This window comes from Grammomys surdaster, unplaced genomic scaffold (genome assembly GCF_004785775.1).
Source record: "Grammomys surdaster isolate TR1022 unplaced genomic scaffold, NIH_TR_1.0 66, whole genome shotgun sequence".
NCBI lineage: Eukaryota > Metazoa > Chordata > Mammalia > Rodentia > Muridae > Grammomys > Grammomys surdaster.
In genome coordinates, this window is record NW_021604568.1 from 13,741,556 (window position 1) to 13,753,237 (window position 11,682).

Consider the following 11,682-nt stretch of genomic DNA (forward strand, 5'->3'; position numbering starts at 1 on the left):
TGTCAGCTGTGTAATTTCTAGAGCTCCTTATGAGTGATTTTCAACCGTCCTGGTGCTGAGACTCTTGAATACAGTTCCTCATGGTGTGGTGAACCCCAACCATAACATTATTTTGTTGTTATCTCATATTTATAATTTTGCTACTGTTATGAATTATACTGTAAATATCTATATTTTCCTATGGTCTTAGGCAACACCTTTGAGAACAAGAAAGTTTCTTTGTTTTCTTTCTTTTGTTTTAAATTCTTGGCTTTTATTGGGAGTGTAGCATTTAGATTTTGTTGTTGTTTCTTCATGCTAGGGACAGAGTCTTTCTTATACGTGAGTCTTGTATCATTGATATATATATTCTCAGATCCTGAAAATTCTTATCATGAATGAGTGTTTGGTTTTCTTCATTATTGGTCTACAACTGTATTTTTAAATTAACTTAGCAGTTCATCCAGACCACAGTTTCCCCTCCCTCCACTCCTCCCAGCTTCCCCCATCTCTCCTCTCCCCCAGATGTACTCTCTCTCCATTTTCTCTTCAGAAGAAGGCAGGCCTCTAAGAGAGGAAGGCCAAAAGGCAAAACAAGATGCAATAAGAAAAGGCAAAAGCCCTCATATGGAAGCTAGACTAGGGAACCCAATAGGAAGAAAAGATTCCCAAGAACATCAAGAGTCAGAGATGCACCTGTTCCCTCTGTTGATTCTCAGAAAACAAGCTAACAGCCATAATGTATTCACAGAGGATCTGACACAAAGCCACGCAGTCCACTTTCTTGCTACTTGCTTGCTTCTTCTGTCTCTGTACTTTTGTACAGCTTGGCTTCAGTATCAGAGTGATATGGGCTCATGAAATGAATTAAGGTGCCATTCTTTTGTTTTCTGAAAGATATTCTATAGAATAGATACTGATGCTCTCTAAGTACTTGTTATTGTTTGTGTTGTGACTAGGTCTAGGATTTGACTTTTCACTGTTTGTAAAACATAAATTTAATTTATTTAGCAGTTATAGAACTCTTTGGGCTATATAATGTTCCATTGGATGATTTTTCGACAATTTGTGGCTTTTAAGGCTAGTAGCCTATTTCATTGACATTTTCTAATATATGTGCTTAGAGTTTGTATATTCCCACATCCTTCTGATGTCTGTGGTGCCTGTACCAATATCATGCTTTCATGCCTTATGTTAGAATTTGCATCTGCTTTCTTCTTTCTCTCTTTTTACTTGTCTAGGTGCTTAGACTTTTATTATATTTTATTGATCTTTTCAGGCAAATGGTTTTGATTTTTTTCTACATTTTCCTCTTCTAATTTACTGATATATTAGTATTCTCTCTGTTTTATTGCTGTGTTTTTAGTTGTTAAGGTGGAAGTCTTGTTAAAACTTCCTCTTTCTTTTGTAATATTCTCTTAATACTAACATTCATATTTCATGGGTATTGTTGTATTTTTCTTTAGGTTACTTTGTCCTTGATATTTTTTTGAATTGTAGATTATTAAGAAGCATGTTGATTTGTTTTGGCTTTTCAACTTCTTTTGTTTATGATTTCTAGTTTGATTTCATTATGATCAGAGCATCTGATTTATATGACCTAAAATGTTTTGAATTTGTCTTATGACCTTAGGATATGACCTGGTATGAAGAACCTTCTAGGACTCCAAGGGCATGTATCCAACTATGCATTAAAACATAATATGTTGTCATTTGTGTCTGGTTGATTAGTGGTGTGGTTTGGTCTTTGCCCCTGCAGGATGTCTTCCTGTTTGTTCTATTGTTCACTGAGAGGGGACTGTTGAAACACCACCTGTTTTGTAGGTTTATTCATTCATTTTTAACATCGCTTAGAGAACTTTGCGTCCATACATTTTGAAGTTGTGATTTTTGAGGTGGGTGCACATTTAAGATTATTATGTCTTCTTAGTTACATTTATTATTTTGTAATTTCTGTCCATTTCTAGTCATTTTTGTCACTATGAAGTCTTTCTGCTTTGTCAGGAAATAATGTGATTAATACAACATTTGTTCACAGAGCACTTTTGTTGTCTGTTTGTATGGGTCCTGTCTGACTTTAGGCTAAAAGTGGAGCTTACGGATAAAGCACATGGATGTGTTACTGGTTTCCTGAACGCTATTACCTTTTAATTAAGTTGGCCACTCTCATTCCTTTACTGTGATCATCACTGTGATTACATTTATATCTGCTGTTTCTTAATTCTTTTCTCTTTGTTCTTTTTGTCCTTTATTCCATCTCTTTCTGTCCCCCCTTTCCTGTGTGGGTATTTAAATGTGTTTAATAGTTCATGGTGGTGTATCCACTGGGATTTTGACTATATTGCTTTGTTTACTTGAATGCCTTCTTTTACACATTTTTGTGCTTCTTTGTAGTGTTTTATTTTTCTTCAATGAGTATGCATTATTTATACAATGCAGAAAGGCGATGTACAAGTGGATAAAGAGAAAGCCTTAGAATTGGAGAAATAATGTTCTTATCATCAAGTACGTTAGACTCCTTCCATGTACCCTTCACAAATTGCTTAGAAGAGGCAAGGCCTTGAGCCGTATCTGCAAAAGCTGTTGGATGACAAGTGAGACAGATGATGGAACCAGGACCATGCAAGTCAGAAGGAGTCTGATTTTCCAAAATGGGAATGGAATGACCCTACTTAGAAACCAGATATTCTATCTAATGAGCAAGAAAAATAGAATAACATACCATTTCTTTCCCAGAATTCCAAGGAGCACTGAGAACCCAGAACAAATATTTCCATCCCTTTAAATGTCTGTGTTTAAAGCTATTTTCTTATGTAAGGGAATTCGGAGGCAGGCCTGTGGTAGGTGGAGAGGTCCTGAAGGAAGAGTCCTGGTAAACTGTGTTAATGTTTATTATGGTATTAAGTGCAAATGGCACAGATATCCAGAAACCAGAAAAGTATATTTCCTAGGAATGTCCATGAGGGTATTTCTGGAAGTCATTTGCATTAATGACCTAAGTGAAGAAGAAGTTAACTTGCCAGTGTGAGTGCACATCATCCATACTTTTGAAGGGTGGCCTGGAAAGAACAAAAAGGCAGAAGAAGGGTGAATTTGTTTTCTCTTCTCATAATGGGCCATACGTCCTCTGATTCTCTTTTGCATCAAAACCCTGAATCCTTAGGCTGTGGGAATTGAACTGGGAGTTATACTTTCTTTTTTCTTGGCCTTCGGGTCAGTCTTGCATTAGTGCAATACAGTCCAAACAAGTTAAGAACATTTTTGAGAAGCTTATAAATAGAGGCCTATAGAAGACAATGTTTGTCACATTTTTCCTAGAGCATCTTATGGATGTCTGCATCTTGCAATGGAGTTCAGCTTGGGTACCATTTTCAGAGCCAGTGTATATGGTATTACATGCTAAATGCAGGGGAAACTACTAAGCGTGGTATTGAGGCTCTAATACATTATTTCAAAATACATTCAAACTCTATGTAGACCTTTTGAATGGTCTTCTTATTAACTTGTTAGATCCAGAAGAAAAGAAGAATGAAAAACTAAGCGAGAAATTATAATGATAAATTTTGATGTTGATTTAATTTGAGGAAGCTCTAATTTCTAATGAGTACATCGTATACCTCATCTTATTTCATTCCCGTTTTACTAAGGAAATTAGAAGCCCAGACTGGCTAAGTATCTTGATCTGGGCCATAGAGCTCATAAGTTATTTGACTGGGATTTTAAACCAATATGTTTGGTCTGGTTTAAAATCCCAGTCAAATAGTCAAAAACCCATATAGGTGGTTGGAAATATTCTATGAACCAAACCTTAGTCCTCTTGCCTGTAGGAAGGATCTAACCATGCTGTTGTGTGGGTATTGACAATCTTCACTAAAATCGTTGTCAGAGACAGTGAAATAGAAAATGAAGGATTATGCTTTCTGTTTTCAATAGTTCTGAAATTTTGTAGTCTAATCTCTAGCTTGCAATTGTCATGTTTTGTCTTTTGCCCTTCTCCTGATACATGTACCTGCCTACCATGGAAAAATAATATTTCTGTCACCATGGAGAAGGGTACGTATAGTGGATATAAAATCTTGTTGGTTTATCTATCATCTAGTAACCACACTGCTTTTCTGTTACATCTTGCAAGTATAAGAGAGGACAGCATGTCAGAGAGGCATTGTGGTGCCCACAGCTGAGATTGTTCTGGAACAGCAACCCGACTCCCATCACCATCTTCCTTTACGTCATTCTGGAACAAGCCTGACATCCCCCAGCTTCTGTCCAAATTGTTCTGTTGTTTATTGAGGTGACTCAGCGTAGGGCATGAGGGATGGCTGCTTACTCCAGCCTGTTTCTTCCAAAACAATTCCCAGCACTGGTTCCTATGAGTAGCACTCTTAGCCCATGACTTGTTGCATCTCTTGAATGTTCTTCCTACTTATTGAGTGACTTTAGTTTCATTCGATTGCTTAACCTCCATGGAAGACCCTGTGAAGGTTGTATAGGCTATATTAGTTCAAATTTTGACAGAGTGTTGAAACACTGGCTTAGTATAGTTACTGCTGTTCTCTTCTTCCCCAGTAAAGTTGAATGATATAAGAAACTTGACCCAGGCAGAGGTTATCCATTTTGGAGGAAGGTCATCTTCTTTGTCCCCACCTTTTTATGTGACTAAGCACTAAGGTGACCCAATAAACTGGGAATTTTGATTTGTAATTTTATAATCATCCAAATATTTTGTAAAGGAAGCATAACAGAACAGGCTGAGGCACAGAGTCTCTACTCATTTAAAGGGGTTTGTGCACCTATGGAACATGACTGCCACTCATGTCCAGAGAGAAGGCATGTGCTATAACCCCAGGCTCTTTTATTGGTCTGGAAGAAGATGTCTGTCATGTGATATGTCCTGGGAATAGTCAGGGAGATTACTGAAGTGAGTATGAGAACAGAACTGGAGACAGACCTCAGGCGTTTGCTCTTGTTTAACATTCGTGTATTGTCCCCATTTCTGTAGCTCCGAGTCCTGGGCAGCTCATGCCATACTGCCTTGTCTATCAAGTCATGAGTTCAGGGCCAAAGGACCAAAATCCTTATAGAACATAATGTGTGATTGCAACTTGGGAGAATTATATTCTTCCAAATGAGAAAAAATCCTACACAAATAATCCTACATATTGTAATACAGCATCAATTCTAAATTTCACTGAGCTCTTATATATTTGCAAAACATTTTGTAGGTAAAATTCTATTCTAACATAAGATGGTGGTATATTATACTATGTTAATATTCTGTGGAATAGAAATTATAAAAATTGGAGCCTCTTGTTATTTTAAGTTCCTGTTAAACTTTGTTTCCCTGAGTTCGTAGTCAAAGGGAATCATCTTCTTGAAGATACAAACTAGAAACAATTTGTATCCTTAAAAAAGACAACACAGTGGCTAACAGTCACGTAACTTCAGTGGTTTAAAAGAGAGAAAGTTAGTTTTTAATTCACAGGATAGTCCAAAAAAAGAATTCCCTGCTAAGAGATTACTCTGGATAGCTTAATCTTGTACCACCAATATGAGCCCTGGCTCTATGGTCCTCTAGCTGCCCCTCCTCTGATCCTTGCGGGAAGGGGGGTGGCGGTCTGTCCTTTGAAAGGATTTCAGGGGTCAGGGATAGAAAGCTGATGAACTGTTCCAACACATTTTACAGTTTTACATTTTGTCTCTCAGCCTCACCTATGGTGGGAGAGAGTTTTCAGTGTTGTCTGTTACACAGGAAGCAAAGGGAACAGCCTGTAGTGGGCACATAGTGGTCCCTGCCTTGGTGTTTATCAGCATTGGACTCTGTAGTTTCTCTTCTGAAGTCCTGCATGTCCTGTGTGTTCTAGCAGCATGAGGAGACGTTGAGCTCCTTTGATGAGGGGCTTTGATGTTTAAGAAGAGAAATGATTACATTAGTTGTACTTCCTGCTCAGTTTCTCTGCTGTATTTTCATGCTTTCTATTTTCAGCTTGTCTTCATTGGTTTCTGAGTGTAGTTCTTCCTTAACCATTGCAGTGACTGATGGATTTCTGTTTCCTGTGCCTTCAGTTCAGGGCTGAGTTTAGAGAAATATGTAGTGATCTATAAGCACACAGAGGACAAGGCAAATTGACCATAGGCTTTATCTCTGAAGGCAGACTTTGGAGTTTTGGAGGCTTGTAGCATGCGAACATTAGAGAACTGAGCAATGCTTACTAATCCCAGCCTAGGTGCTAATGTAGACACAGCCTTGGGAACAGGATTGATGTTTTTGCTCTTTGATGATCTCCTTTGTAAACAGATTCTGAATTATCTACTCTACGAATTTGCTGGAGGCAAATTTGTTACTGTAGGCTTGATGAGAGAGAACAATCGAAATGCTTAACTAGTGTTTGGTGTGTAGTCAACATACGATTAGCCCGATAGCCTGCCTTATAAACCATATTGACTTTGTTTCAACACTCAGGCTCCTTCTTTGTAAGATATAGAATCTGAGATCACATGACTTAAGCAAAAAGGGTATCTTGAAGAGATTTGGATAGAATCTGACAGAGTTGAGCTCTTAGAAGCAGGAAGCAGATTGGAAGTTACCGGATGCTGAGGGTGTGGGGTGATGAGGAGGCCCTAATCAGAGGATAGACGTTTCTGTTTGATAGAATTTTGTGCCAGGCATCTATAATACCATGTGGTGATTACTGTAGAAGGTGACTTTAAGTGTTCTACACACACACACGCACACACACACGCACACACACACGCACACGCACATACACATACATGGTCATGGTTCTATTAATTAGTGAGATTAGCCATTATAGATAGTATATACACATATATCAACATCATGTGGTATAGCATATATATATATATATATATATATATATATATATATATATAAAATTTTTATTCATTAAAGAAGAAGGAAAACCCACAAGAAATATGCTTGTTGGGATTTTGAACCTTCTTCATTTAATTACTGTGAGGAAGAAAGACTTATTTTGTCAAGAAATCTGTCATTAAAGAGTTTAAATGGGGCTTTAATGGAAGAGGGGTCCATGGGTTCCCACCGTTCCTTACTGAACTATAAGCTGATAGATTCTGGGAAAGAAAGGATCACTGCCTTCAGTTGTGTAGTCACCAGGGAGCCCACAAAATTCCAAACACACAGCCGCAGATCCTTGTTACATTTAATTTGTCATAATACAAAACAAAAAGACATGACTATGGATAAGGACTTGTAGGAAAGAGGGTGTGTTTACAAGGGTGGGAAGGAGATAAGAAAAACTGGGACTAGAGTATTTGGGATGCATCAAATAGGTGTATGAAATTATCAGAGAACCAATAAACAAATAATTTATAAGTAAATAACTCAGCAAATGATTTTATTAATAAATGCCTCAGCGACAGTGCACTTGGTGCACAATTTTAAGGAAGAGACTTTGGATTCCCTAGAACCACATAAGAGACACGGGCAGCCATAGTTAATCCCATTATTCTCTCCTAGAGGCTCTGACTCAGGAAATAAAGTGGAGAGCAATTACGGACAAGACAGGTGACGTCAACATTATGCATCTGCACACATCTGCACACATGTGGAAATATATCTATGTACATGCAAGCTTGCCAACACTCATCCAACTCTCTCTCTCTCTCTCTCTCTCTCACACACACACACACACACACACACACACACACACACACATACATGAGAGGGAGAGAGAGAGGGGGGATAGAGGGGGAGAGGGGGAGGGGGAAAGAGGGGGTAGAGAGTGGGAGAGAGAGAGGGGGAGAGAGAGGGGGAGGGAGAGAGGAGGGAGAGAGGGGGAGAGAGAGAGGGGGAGAGAGAGAGGGGAGAGAAAGAGAAGGGAAGAGAGAGAGAGGGGAGAGAGAGAGGGGAGAGAAAGGGGGAGAAAAAGGGGGAGGGAGGGAGAGGAAGAGGGAGAGGGAGAGGGAGAGGGAGAGGGAGAGGGAGAGGGAGAGGTGGTGGTGGCCAATTGGTGTGTTTTCTGCACAGCCGTGGACAATGCTGCACATCACTCTACAGAGCTGCTTCTGTGTTGTCTTTCATGTTAGGTCGCCATGGATCCCATACTCAGCACTTCAAGAGTGTGCTGGATACTGTTCATACAGCAGGTTCCATGAAGGGAATCTAGACCCTGAAACAGTGAGCCATTCCAAGTCAGCAAGTTAGATTCTGAGCAGTTCCAGCTAGGTATGTCCCTGGGTCAAAGCTGAAGACATTGGTATCTGAAATGTTTACATGTATAGTATCCATGCCCAGGACACAGAGGGAACTGGGAAAGTCAATAATGAACACATTTCAGCTTTGCTATGGGACGTCCACCTTCCAAAGCTGCGGCTCTGGCTCTCTGCAAGTCCAGACTCTGAGACTCTAGTGAGTGAGCCCAGGGTCACTGTGACTAGTGTGCCAGGCACTCCATATGTATCAACTTCATCCCATTTAGCAGAAGAGAAGGCCGAGGGTCAGAGAAGGTGACTAAGTTTCTGAGTAGAAGGCGGTGGCATCTCAGTATCTCTCCTCTCTTATTCCTGGAAAGCATCTAAAAGCAAGAAGAAGAATGAGGAAATGCCAACTTTATTTTTGGGCGTGCTCAAAGATAGCTGTAACTTTGTTTTCTGAGAAGCCTCACAGCTGCCTTTCTCCCTTCTCCATGGTAGAGCCTAGAAAAACTTACAGAGGAACTTGGCTACATAAAGCCCTTTCGTCAAGCCTGAGCATGGCCAGCCCTGTCCTCATATGAGCCTCTACCTGGAAAGCTGGTATGGGGAAAATTTTGTTTAAAATTTAGCCATGATAGTGATGAAGAAGCAAGCACAGAGTGGACAATGGCAGAAACCAGAAAATTGTCATTTTAGAGCTGACATGTTCAAGACAAAAATGTAATGATGGTTTTTAAAAATGTTGCAGGAGATATTTAAAAAGGTGGCATTCAATCTTGCTTTTGTTAATCAGCCGCCATGTTCCCGACATGTAGCCTGCAGCCATGAGCTGCGGTGGTGTATCTGGTGCTGCTCAGTTTATGCTGTCTGCTCAGGTGACCAGAGACTCCAGCCCTGACACCCTGGAGACACCAGCGTGGGAGATGGCTCTGCCAATCTCTCTCCACAAGGTTGGGCTTAGCCCAGACCATCCTGCCGTCCATGCGGGCCTGGTAGGAATGAGACTCTAATGCTTAGATTATCCAAGGGCTTTATATATTTGGTAATGCTCAATAATGAGATGCCCACACAGTCAGAGTTGTAATCCAATACCCAACCTAGATATATCAACCACCTTTGACTGCTAGAGACAGGCACACCTCTGCTTCCATGTTTCCCTCTCTCTTGTGCCCTCTCCCCTAGCTCCTCCTCTTCCTTCTCCTCTTTCTCTCCTTACTCCTCCCACCTTAGCCCTTCCCAACTTGTGGGAAAAATATCCCGCTACATAAAAACATGTAGATCTCAGGAAAGAAGATGCGCATTGATATGTGTCTCTCTGTGTGTGACTCTTTTCATGTACGTGTGTATGTGTGTGAGTGTGTGTGTTTGTGTGTGTGTGCCTCTCTATGTGTGTCTGTGTGCAGCAGATGCCAAACGTCATATGAATGAAGAAGAAATTCTAAATAGAAGGGAAAAGAGATTCTATTGAAAATACAGTAAAGGATATAGATTACAAGATAGCAGAAATAAAAACAAACATCATTAAGTTGAAATAAAGAAAGAATTAAATCAAATTAGAGAGAAAATGATAGATAGGGAACAGACAAATGAAACCCAACCCATGCCCAATTTTATTCCCTTAGAGAGTAAACAGGAAATAATCACCCAGAACAAATATCTGAAGATGGGATCCAAGAAAACTCCCCAGAAATAAAACTTAAATTTCCATAACATTAAGATAAACACCAAAGGGTCATGGCTTTGATGAAATTACTGCGGCAAGAGGAAGGAGAGCTGAGAGCTAACAGCCCCATGACGCTGTGTCTCTGGAGAGGCTGGTTGGAGATAGTGCTGTGTCTTTGGAGCTGTTGGTTGGAGGGTACGGGGAATGGCTACGTATGGGACAAATGTCAGCCAGCGGCAGCCATGGGAGCTGAGCCCAAGAAAGCTGGCGAGTTCTACTCTTGCATTTCTCTTTCCAGAATTATTTTGGGTAGCCATAGTCTCCCATGCCTTAGACACTTGCCCATGGATGGTGTCTATAGTTACCATTGATAACAGTGGAATTGAGTAAACACCACAAAGTTCACAGGATGAGGAGATGGGGAGTCTGGAGAGACTGGGTTCCCTGAACTGTCTCCTTACCTCCTCATTTTAGATGCCTGGCAGGTGGGTTAAAATCTAGGAAAAAATTATCTACTTGAGACTCCCCATCCACTTCCTTCACCTCCATTTATCTTTCTTTTCCTCCCTCTCTGTCTCTTTGAGATAAAGCTTCATGTAAACCAGGCTACCTTAACCTTGTTGTAGCTGAAGATGACCTTGAATATCTGACCCTGTAGTCTTCATCTCCTGAATGCTACGATTACATGCTTGGGTTATGCAGTACTGGACACTGAACTCAGGGCTTAATGCATGCTGGGCAAGCCTATGTTCTGAGTGGGCCACATCTCTATACTCTCTTGGCATTATTTTGACATTCTAGTCCAGCCAGTACTTGGACACCAACTTTGTAAGCACCATTGGCCAGAATAGTTGCAACTAAAACTCCAGGCCTTGTCATCAAACCCCTGAACCGTCTGTCTATCTGCTAAGGACATGGACTTCTTCCGAATGAGGTTGGTATCAATGAGGGAAAGCCTCTTACATTAAGTGGATCTCTGAATTCACACTGTCATGGCAAGCTAAAGGCACTGCATAGAAGAAATGCAAATGCTAGGGGAGAGAACCTTCCTGTAGACATCACTGTTTTGTTTAATTATTAATTTATTTTCAATTTAGTAGAAGAGATTTCACTGTGGAATTTTCAAATATTTGTTTTGTAATAATATTTTAAATGCATTTTTGAATATTTCATACATGTATACAATATAGTTGATCATATACTCCCCTCCTCATTTCTGTAACCCACTTTATAATCTCCCCCCCCCCGGACCAAAAATAAAATAAAATAACAACCAGTCTTTATTGGCCTCGGCTACTTGAGGGGGATGAATCTGGAGGAGTGGGTGGTACCAATACCAGACAGGCCGTGCTTCATGGAGAACTCGTTTAGGTAGTGTCTGATCACCTCTGGTTTGATCTCCACCTTGTTGAATGTCTTGCCATTGTACATGCCCACCATGCTGCGGACCATCTCAGGCAGAGCAATCATGTCCCTCAGGTGGGTCTTCACCACCTCGGGCTTCTCCATGTGTGGTGCCTCCTTTTTGGACGTTCTCAAGCGCTTGAACAGTGAGCGCTGCTTCTGCCTCAGGCCTCTGGCAGGCTCTGTACAACTGCATCAGCTGCTCATTGGACATGTCTAGCTGTTGGTCAAGGTCCACGCCGCAATAGGTGAACTTGCGGAAGGTCCACTTCTCCTTCTTCTCCACTTCAGCCATCTTGGTGGTTGCTCGGAAAAGTCACGTTATAATCTTCTATCTCCAACATCTCCTCTTTCTGTGCTCATGTTGCATTTATTCTATTATAACCTGCATTCCTCAAAACCTCTTCTTGTGGTCTTTCTTCTAGTTTCATGACCCCTAACCTATAGCCTCTCTCTCCCTG

The 11,682-nt window shown here is 40.6% G+C and overlaps 1 pseudogene; it reads right to left on the reverse strand.

The window, feature by feature from the left end:
* Positions 1–11,110: 11,110 nt before the first annotated feature.
* Positions 11,111–11,516, reverse strand: LOC114628090 (annotated as a pseudogene).
* Between the last annotated feature and the right edge of the window lie 166 nt (positions 11,517–11,682).